At 46.9% G+C, this 10,823-nt stretch overlaps 1 non-coding gene across 1 annotated transcript; it reads right to left on the bottom strand.

Annotated features, from left to right (window-relative positions):
• Positions 1 to 4,095: 4,095 nt before the first annotated feature.
• On the bottom strand, positions 4,096 to 4,262 carry LOC137360552 (U1 spliceosomal RNA). The gene has a single exon (XR_010971919.1). It is a non-coding gene; the product is annotated as a U1 spliceosomal RNA (small nuclear RNA).
• Positions 4,263 to 10,823: the final 6,561 nt, after the last annotated feature.

Here is a 10,823-nt window from a genome sequence, read left to right on the forward strand (position 1 = left end):
AGGCAACCTGCCACCTGATTTTGTGTGGAGGAAAATTCCTTCTTCTGAAGGGTTGAACGTATGTGAGAGCAGCAGGGAGAAGAAGATCCCAAACAATGTAGGTGCGAGAACACAGCCCTGCTTCATGCCACTCAGGATAGGAAAGGGGTCTGATGATGTGCCGTTATGCTAAATTGTGCCTTTCATATTGTCATGGAATGAGGTGATGATACTTAGTAGCTTTGGTGGACATCCAATCTTTTCCAGTAGTCTGAAGAGACCACATCTGCTGACGAGGTCAAAGGCTTTGGTGAGATCTATGAAAGCAATATAGAGGGGCATCTGTTGTTCACGGCATTTCTCCTGTAGCTGGTAAAGGGAGAACAACATGCCAATGTTGGATCACTCTGCTCGAAAGCTACACTATGCTTCAGGGTAGACACGCTCAGCCAGCTTCTGGAGCCTGTTTAAAGCGACTTGAGTGAAGACTTTCCCCACTATCCTGAACGGGGAGATTCCACGGTAATTGTTGCAGTCACCGCGGTCACCCTTGTTCTTATGGAGGGTGATGATATTGCCATCGCGAATGTCCTGTGTTACTGCTCCCTCATCCCAGCACAGGCAAAGCAGTTCGTAGAGTGCTGGAAGTATAGCAGGCTTGGTACTCTTGATTATTTCAGGGTAATGCTGTGCTTCCCAGGTGCTTTTCTGCTGGCGAGAGAATGAATGGCATCACTGAGTTCCGATTTTGTTGGCTGTACGTCCAGCTCATCCATGACTGGCAGAGACTGGGCTGCATTTAGGGCGGTCTCAGTGACAACATTTTCCCTGGAGTACAGTTCTAGGTAGTGCTCCACCCAGCATTCCATTTACTTCCGTTGGTCAGTGATTGTGTCCCCTGATTTAGATTTGAGTAGCGTGATCTTCTTGATGGTTGGCCCAAAAGCTCTCTTAATGCCATCATACATTCCTCTGATGTTTCCGGTGTCAGAGGCCAGCTGAATATGACTGCATAGGTGTTGCCAGTTGTCATTTGCACAGTGCCTGGCTGTTCTTTGTGCAGCGCTTCTGGCTGCTTTAAGAGCGACGGATGTTAACTCACTGGGGGCTTTCTTGTACTTCAACAGTGCAATGCGCGAAGCGGCTATGACAGGTTCCAGCTCTTCAAAGTGTGATTGAAACCAGTTTGCATTCTGCTTCACACGTTTGCCATAGGTGATCATAGCTGAGTCATCGATGGCATCTCTGATGTGGGCCCACTTGGTCAATGCATCCCCTGTAGGAGTGTTTTGAAGGACTTTGTCCAGTGAATTTAGAAACTTACGTAACAGCTGTGGATAAGAAATTCTGCTCGTGTTGATGCGCAGGCGGCCCTTCCGCTTGGAGTGATGCAGCTTCTTTGGTTTGAGTCGAACCTTGCTGCATACCACACACTGCACACCACACACATCCTTGTTCACTCAACACAGTATTGGACTGGCAGTGAAGGAAGCTTGTCTGCAGCTTGCTGTGAAATGGCATGAGACTGACATCTCTTGGTGTGAAATAGAACTGCAAGAGGGAAATTGATTGATAATAAAAAGCTCGGTGGGAATGTAAGTTGTGAGGGGGATACAAAGGGCCGGATTTTATTGGGTTCACACCCCCCGAGATTCTGGCCCTGCTCCAATTTTGGTCTTTTGAGCATCGCTGATTTTTATCGCTCCACCGCTGGCTGCTGTGCCATCAGCTGTCCAGGCCCGAAGCCTGAGATTTCCCTCCCTGAAGACTCCGCCTCTCGACCTCTCTTCCCTCCTTTAAAACACTCATGGAAGCCTACTTCTGTGACCAAGCTTTTGGCCATCTGCTCTAATACGGTCTTGTGTGGCTTGGGGTCCGAATTTGCTTTCCGACACGCCTGTGAAGTGCCATGGGACGCTGTATTACGTTAAAGGTGCTCTATAAATTTACACACAAATTGTTGTTGTTTTTGGTCTGGAATGTATTGCCTGAGAGGATGGTGGAAGGAGACTCAATCATAAGGTTGAAAAGGGAATTTCGATAAATAGTTGAAAGGAAATGAAAGAGCTGCCACAGGCACGATGGGCCGCCCTGGTTGTAGATGTCGTCGTCGTCATCCTTCCTTCTACGTGAGATGATGGACGTGCAGCAAATCCATTGGTGATGGGATAGTTTCCCATGGTGCACTTTGACCGATAGCTGAAGATGTCAATCTGTGAGAGGCAGGTTCTTCCACAAGTGGCACATATGAGGTGGGATTATCAGGTGTTGCTGTTTTCCATGTTGGCACCTGCTGTCAAGCTGCTGTCGTCACCGATCGTCATGGTGACGCACACACCAGTCCAGGGGTAATATCACCATTTCCCTCTGTTGTTGGCCAGTGTCTCCCATGTGTGAAAATCGATGTTTCAGGCCTTCATGTCCTGCTTGCAGGCATCCTTGAAGTGGGGCTTTGGGCATCTAACTGGTCTTCTGTCTCCGGCAACCTCCCCATACAGAATACCCTTGAGAATGTGTCATCTTCCATCCTGCAAACGTGCCTGAGCCAGCAAAGTCACCTCTGCTTGACGAGTGTGAGCATACTCGGGAGATTTGCTTTTGAAAGCATTGTTACATTTGTGATTGTGTCCAGTGTTTATTTGTGCAGTGTCTCACTGTCTTTTGCACAACTGCCTTGGCTAATTTCAAGTCATATAATGTTCCGGCTGCTGGTTTCATGTTGTGCATCAGGTCGGTTCTGCTTTTTTCTTCAATAACAGATGTCATCTCTGCTGAGTAGGTGGGGAAGAGACAGTTGCCCACCTCCTTCTGGAATGTGTCTTTGCAAAGCAGGAAAGCGATGCAGTGGTTTTTGTCGTGTTTCATCCCAAGCAGCTCGGTTACACAGGAGTCTGTGCTCGACGGGCTGTTCCCAGGGATGCTCACCGAGATAAACATCAACTGCTGCTGGAGGACCATCAATTTGGTGATATACACTCTTTGGTCTGCCCTAAACTTGCTGGTCTTCCAGCGCAAAAAATTTGTCCACGACCGAGTGTTGCAGACTGGCACATTCCAAGGTCCAGGACTACGTGCTGATGGACGCACTAAAGCTTGGGGTAGCCGCTGCAAAGGCTCAAAGGGGAAGCACCATTGTGCAAGGTCCCCCTGCCATAGTGAACTGGACCCATGGGAAACCCCTCGGGCTGTATACACCAAATATGGTTTTGCTGTAAAATGTAAATGGCAGGTAAAATGGATTGGGGGGGTTGTGTGGCAACTCACTCCTGTATTGAAGAAAACTGATTTCTTTCACACTTTTTGGAATGTCATAGAGTCATGGAGAGGTACAGCACTAAAACAGGCCCTTCGGCCCACCGAGTCTGTGCTGACCACCAACCACCCATTTACACTAATCCTACATTAATCACATATTCCCTACCGCATCCCCACCTTCCCTCAATTCTCCTACCACCTACCTACACTCGGGGCAATTTACAATGGCCAATTTACCTATCAACCGGCAAGTCTTTGGCTGTGGGAGGAAACCAGAGCACCCGGTGGAAACCCACGCGGTCACAGGGAGAACTTACAAACTCCACACAGGCAGTACCCAGAACTGAACCCGGGTTGCTGGAGCTGTGAGGCTGCAGTGTTTTTTTTTCCAGATTTTTATGAATACAGTATATTTTGGAAAAACAAAATTCTTAATGAAGTAGGCGCAGTCGATGGGTGCACCGCCTTCACTATCTTTCACTGCCACCCTAACGGTGGCCTGGAGCTCTGGTGTTGGTTGCAGCCATTTTTACTTGATGCTTTCCTGGGACAAGTACTAAATCCTCAACTGACAGGGAAACCACCACCACGGTAGATCTATAGTCCCAAAGGGCGGAATGCCCTAAATACGGTGCTGAAACCACCTCCCACCCCCCCCAAGAAAACACAAAAACAGCACCTGCATTATCAAACGCCACTGATCACGGTCTCTCCCCTGCCAGCTAAGTCCAAGCATTGAGGTGGAGAAGTGTGTACTTGGAGCTGCGAAGAAACGAGGACGAGTGTTTATAGCAAAAAATATTTGGGAGCAGAAACACTGTCCAGCAACAGCGAGTAAATTCTATTTTTGATTCATATAATCAGGGGTGAGCGCAAAAGCAGACCCCCAACTATCACAAATTCTGCAGTTGAGTATCCCACATTTGAAGACATCACAGGCATCAGCAAACCCACAGTACAATAGGTTAGCCTCATCCTGGGGGATCTTTATTCTTTATTTCCAAAATACACTTTATTCATAAAAATCTGTAACAATTACATTCCCAAACAGTTTAAAACAGCATCAAGTCAGAAAATACAAACAGTGCAAAGGTGATCAGTTTCCTTCTATACAATCATGAGTTGCCTCACAACTCTTCCATTTCATTGTCATTTTACATTTACAGCACACAGAATTTTCCCGATACAGTTCGAGGGGTTTCCCATGGATCCAGCCCCTCAGTTTAGCTTGGTGGGGGGACCTTACACTGTGGCCTTTCCCCATTGAGCCTTTGCTGCGGCTGCCCCAAGCTGCGCCCCTCAGCACGTTGTCCTGGACCTTGAAACGTGCCTGTCTGCAACATTCGGTCGTGGAAAACTCTTTGCACTGGAAGACCAGCAAGTTTCAGGCAGACCAAAGGGTGTCTTTCACTGAATTGATAGTCCTCCAGCAACAGTTGATGTTTGTTTCAGTGTGCGTCCCTGGGAACAGTCCAGAGACTCCTGTGTTATCAAGCTGCTTGGAATAAACCAAGAGAAAAACCACTGCATTACTTTGACTTTTTTTTTTGGATCATAGTTTTTTCTATGTTAGGTAAGGATGCTTTGAACTGTCACACACTGACACCTGACATCAAACACCACCTCTTACGGTTTCAATACACAGTTGTATAAATCATCTTGTCACGCTATTCAGAATCTGATGCTGCGTTGACATGGTAATTCTTCGCAGCTATTGCCCTGTATAATTTATTAGACCTTTCAAGAAAATACTGCATGTATCCAGGGCCTGCAATGCTCATGTGCATATTACCCTTGAAAGGATATCAACACGCTTCACCCCGCCGCTCAGTTGCCTTCCTTCAGGCCACCGGGAAGTAATTGTTTGCCATCTCTTCCTTTGAAACACCATTCTGAGTCTGATACTTTGGAAAAAGCAATGGAGCAGCTCTGTAACACAGGAGTCTGTGCTCTACGGGATGTTCCCAGGGTCGCACACTGAGATAAACATCAACTGCTGCTGGAGGACTATCAATTCGGTGAAAGACGCCCTTTGGTATGCCCTGAACTTGCTGGTCTTCCAGCGCAAAGAGTTGTCCACGACCGAATGTTGCAGACTGGCACATTCCAAGGTCCAGGACTACATGCTGAGGGACGCACTAAAGCTTGGGGCAGCTGCAGCAAAGGCTCAATGGGGAAAGACCACTGTGTAAGGTCCCCCCAACAAGCTGAACGGAGGGGCTGGATCCATGGGAAATCCCTCGAACTGTATCGGGAAAATTTTCGTGTGCTGGAAAATGTACATGGCATGAAAAATGAAATGGAAGGGTTGTGAGGCAACTCACTCCTGTATTGAAGACAACTGACCTCCTTTGCTCTGTTTGTATATTTTGACTTGGTGCTGTTTGAAACTGTTTTGTCATGTATTTTTTCCAGATTTTTATGAATAAAGTATATTTTGGAAATAAAAAAAAAATCCTCGACATATTGAGCTAAAAAGTTCTCCTGTATACATTTTAAGATCTCCTCTCCATCTAAGCCCTTAACGCGATGACTATCCCAATTAATGTTGAACATTGAGTTCAATAATTTCGGAGCATGAACGGCCCCCCATTTTACTTTAATTTTTAGTTATTTTTTCTTTTTTACATTTTTTTTGTATGTTTATTTTTTTTCATCTTAGTTTGTTCAGTTTGCTTACCCACTGTTTTTCATGTTTATACTTGCTGCTGTTCAATTTTCAGTCCGTTAACACCCTATCTGTTCTAATGCTTTGTCTTTCAACACAGCGTTAACATATTGTTTGCCTTTGCTCCATGACCTTCTGGTCAGCTGTTCTGTGACCTTGTCCTACTTACACCTCCTTTGTTATCTCTTGCCCCACCCCACGCTTTACTTGCTTATAATCTTTTACATATCTAATAATTGCCAGTTCTGAAGAAGGGTCAATGACCTGAAACGTTAACTCGGCTTCTCTATCCACAGATGCTGCCAGACCTGCTGAGTATTTCCAGCATTTCTTGCTTTTTATTTCAGATTTCCAGCATCCGCAATATTTTGCTTTTATTTTATGTATAACCAGGGTGTAGCTATAACCACGTGAATGGTTTATTTGGAGCAGAATGATGTTTTTCATTAGAATAAATATTTGAAACCATAAAGTGTAGCCCTTTATCCCCACAATAAAAACATGGCTCTTATTTTCTAGACTTAACGATTTTTAGGTTGGCGACCACAATGAGATGTTGAAGAACCCCATTCTGTTCCGGAGCTGAGGGTTGCAGACCCCTGGCCTAAGCAGAATGAAGCAGTTTGAGAACTGAACCTGACTTCACAATGGACCACAAGGGGACTAAAGAGATCACGGTCAATATTCCCTCCAATCTATCAGACCATGAAAGTTCCCATGCAGGCTGCACATTTTTATTAAGGTTATTAAGATAAAGGTTCTTTCTCTTCAAAGGTGTTCAGAGGGCGAGAGAGAGAGACAGAGGGAAATGACCCGACTCCAGAAAAGAATGCAAAATCTGCTCTGGCTGCAGTCGATGGGGGTCGAGGTCAAGGAGGACTTCCAGCAGGCCTCGCTCTTTGCCACGGAGGCCTCCAAGATCATCTTCCGGTCCAGAGTCCTCTGCATTGAGCAGGATGAGACGTGCTCGCGTTTCTTCTTCCAAAAGAGAGAGCTCTGTGATCAGCAGCTTGAAGGAACAGGATGGCTCAGTAAGGTCTTCGCAGTCTGACATAGCGGCACAGTGGCGCAGTGGTTAGCACCGCAGCCTCACAGCTCCAACGATACGGGTTCAATTCTGGAGACTGCCTGTGTGGAATTTGCAAGTTGTCCCTGTCTCTGTGTGGGTTTTCTCCGGGTGCTCCGGTTTCCTCCCACAAGCCAAAGGACTTGCAGGCTGGTAGGTAAATTGGCCATTATAAATTGCCCCTGGTATACGTAGGTGGTAGGGAAATATAGAAACAGGTGGGGATGTGGTAGGAATATGGGATTAGTATAAATGGGTTGTTGATGGTCGGCACAGACTTGGTGGGCCGAAAGGCCTGTTTCAGTGCTGAATCTCCAAAAAAAAAATTAAAGATTAGCAATTCCTTTCATGCTGGGCTGTAAGACGCGAAGCCCACAGACAGCACGGCTTCCCAGTTCTTCCTGTCATCTATCACAGAGGTCTTGGAAGACAGCATGAGGGAGAGACTGGACAAGCCGCTAACTCTGGACGAGCTGAGAAAGGCCATCAGGTCCATCGAGACGAGTACATCTCCCGGAAGCGACGGCTTACCGGCTGAGTTGTGTTCGGCCCTGTGGGACTGGGTCGGCCCAGACCTGCTGGAAGTATACGAGAGTATGCTCCTGGCCGGCAGCATGTCAGAATCCATGAGGAAAGGCATCATCACCCTCATCGACAAACGGAAGGGGGTGAGGGCGGAAATCAGAAATTGGCGGCCCATCTCACTGTTTAATGTAGATTACAAGATTCTGTCCAAAGTCATCGCCAGTCAAGTCAAGTCTGGTCTGCAGTTGGTGATTCACCCTGACCAGACCTGCACTGTACTCAGCAGGAAGATCTCTGATAGTCTCACACTACTCAGGGATATGGATATCTGCCTCATCAGCTTGGACCAGGAGAAGGTTTTTGACGGGATATTGCACACATTCATGATGGACGTGCTCTCCAAAATGGGATTTGGGGAGGGAATCTGCAATTGGTTCCAGCTGCTTTGCACAAACATCAGTAGTGCTGTCTCAATCAATGGGTGGGAATCATAAAGTTTCCTGATCCAATCTGCAGTCAGACAGGGCTGTCCTCTCTCCCCTGTCTTGTCTGATTGCTGTATTGAACCTTTTGCAGAGTCCATTAGGAAGGATGCAGGCAAAAGAGGGGTGACAATCCCAGTCAGTGGACGCACTCAGGTAAAAGCCTCCCTGTACATGGACAATGTCGCTGTCTTCTGCTCGGATCCACCATCCCCTCGCAGACAGATGAACATCTGAGACCAGCTCGAACCAAAGTCAACTATGGCAAGAGTGAGGCCATGTTCTTTGGGAACCGGGCCGACCGATCCTTTGTCCCCTTCACCATCAGGTCAGACTACCTGAAGGTGCTGGGGATACGGTTCGGAAGGACCGGGGCCTGCTCCAAAAGCTGGAAGGAGCGAGTGGCCAGGGTACACAATAAACTGAGTGTGTGCGAGCAGCGATCTCTCTCCATTGTGGGTAAGAAAATGGCCATCAGGTGCGAGGCACTCTCGTTGCTGCTGTACGTGGCGCAGGTCTGGCCCATACCCCACTCCTGCACTGTGGCAGTCACCTGAGCCATTTTCCGCTTTATCTGGAGATCTAAAATGGACCAGGGCGGGAGGGACACGATGGTCAAACCTCTGGAAAAGGGTGGGAAAAATGTACCCAACGTCGCCCTCATCCTGATGACCACCTTCGTGTGCAGCTGCATCAAGCTGTGTGTCGAGCCGCAGTACACAAACACCAAGTGTCACTATGTGCTGAGGTGTTGTGAAGAATGGGTCTGGTCACATTGCCGCGGATCGCTTCATCCAGTTGGACCACACCGTACCAGCTATCCTTCGTGGGAATGTTTCTGCGTGAAAACACCTTTGACCACCAATCCATCAGGCAGTGGTCTGCACGGAATGTCCTCAAGGCCCTACGGTAAAAGGAGATGGTGGATCCGGTCGGATGGTTCTCCGAGCAGACTGCCAAAGTCATTTGGCAAAATGCCTCATCACCAGAACTTTCAAACAAGCACCAAGATGTAGCTTGGCTGGTGGTAAGAAGAGCCCTTCCTGTCAGATCCTTCCTGCATTCCCGAAGTCTCACCCCCTCCACACGCGGCCCTCGAGGTGGCTATGGTGGGGAAGTGACAGTTGCCCACCTCCTTCTGGAATGTGTCTTTGCAAAGCAGGTGTGGAAAGAGATGCAGTGGTTTTTGTCGAGGTTCATCCCAAGCAGCTCTGTAACACAGGAGTCTGTGCTCGACGGGCTGTTCCCAGGGATGCTCACCGAGATAAACATTAACTGCTGCTGGAGGACCATCAATTTGGTGATAGACACTCTTTGGTCTGCCCGAAACCTGCTGGTCTTGCAGCGCAAAAAGTTGTCCACGACCGAGTTTTGCAGACTGGCACATTCCAAGGTCCAGGACTACGTGCTGAGGGACACACAAAGGTTGGGGTAGCCACTGCAAAGGTTCAATGGGGAAAGACCACTGTGTAAGGTCCCCCCGCCCTAGTGAACTGAGCAGCTGGACCCATGGGAAACCCCTCGTGCTGTATACACCAGACATGGGTTTGCTGGAAAATGTCCATGTCAGGTAAAATGGAATGGAAGGGTTGTGAGGCAACTCACTCCTGTATTGAAGAAAACTGATTTCCTTTGCACTTTTTGGAATGTCAACTTGGTGCTGTTTTGAACTGTTGTGTAATGCATTTTTTACAGATTTATATGAATGAAGCATATTTTTAGGAATTAAAACCTGGGGATTCATATGCATAGTTCTTTGAAGGTGGCAGGACACATTGAGAAAATAGTCAGCAAAGCATATCGGATCTTGGCCTTCATAAATAGATGTTTTGAGGACAAAAGTAGGGAAGTTATGCTGAATCTGTATAAATTTCTAGTTGGGCCACAACCAGAGAATTGCATCCAGTTCTAGTCAACACACTTTTGGAGGGATGTGACTGTCCTTGAGAGGGTGGAGGCGATTTATCAGAATGGTTCCAGACATGAGGGATTTTAGCTGTAAGGTTAGGTTGGAGAAGCTGGGGTTGTTCTCCCGGCAGCAAAGGAGATTGAGGGGAGATTTGATCGTCATATACAAGTTTATAATAAATATGACAGGTATAGATAACTTACAGAGCTGTGGGGATAGAGCGGGGGAATGGGACTGAATGGATTGAGTTACATGGGCTTGATGGGCAAAATGACTTCCTGTACTGTAGTGACTCCATGACTCAATGACTCTCTCTCCTTCTCTCTCTCTCTCTCTGTCTATCGCTTTACCTCTCTCTGCCTCTCTCTCTCTATCTGTCTTTAGCTGGTCCTCTAACTTTCTATCGCACTCTCTCTCTCTTTTTTTCACACTCTCTCTCTCTCCATTACACATATATTTGTCAATCACATGTCAAAGAAGGAAACATAATGAAGGAATGGCTGCACCCTTGAAAATGTTTCCAGCAGAATAGTTAAATGTTTAAAGTTTCTGGAGGGTGTTTGACCTGAGATGGTGAGACACAAGGATGTGATGTTATTAAAGTCTTCACCAAATGTAATAGGGAATAATTTTCTTCACTGGTGAACCCAAAGGAACAAATATGGCACAAGAATGAGAAAAGTCTGAGGATTGAGAAACATCCAATGGTTCTTCACATATACAAGTCAGCAGACCCACAGAAAAACAGTAGGTTGAGAGTTCAGATCCAGTGATAGACTGGACAAATATCGAGCCAGTGTTTTTTGCTTTTTCAACCTGACATATGTCCAGTTGGCTATTGCACCTCGTCTCGATGTATCTGATAATACTGATACTATTTGTATTCCACAGTTGCTTTGAAATCACAGGCAATATAAATGGATTGGGAATGTCAATGGA

This window comes from Heterodontus francisci, unplaced genomic scaffold (genome assembly GCF_036365525.1).
Source record: "Heterodontus francisci isolate sHetFra1 unplaced genomic scaffold, sHetFra1.hap1 HAP1_SCAFFOLD_650, whole genome shotgun sequence".
Taxonomy (NCBI): domain Eukaryota; kingdom Metazoa; phylum Chordata; class Chondrichthyes; order Heterodontiformes; family Heterodontidae; genus Heterodontus; species Heterodontus francisci.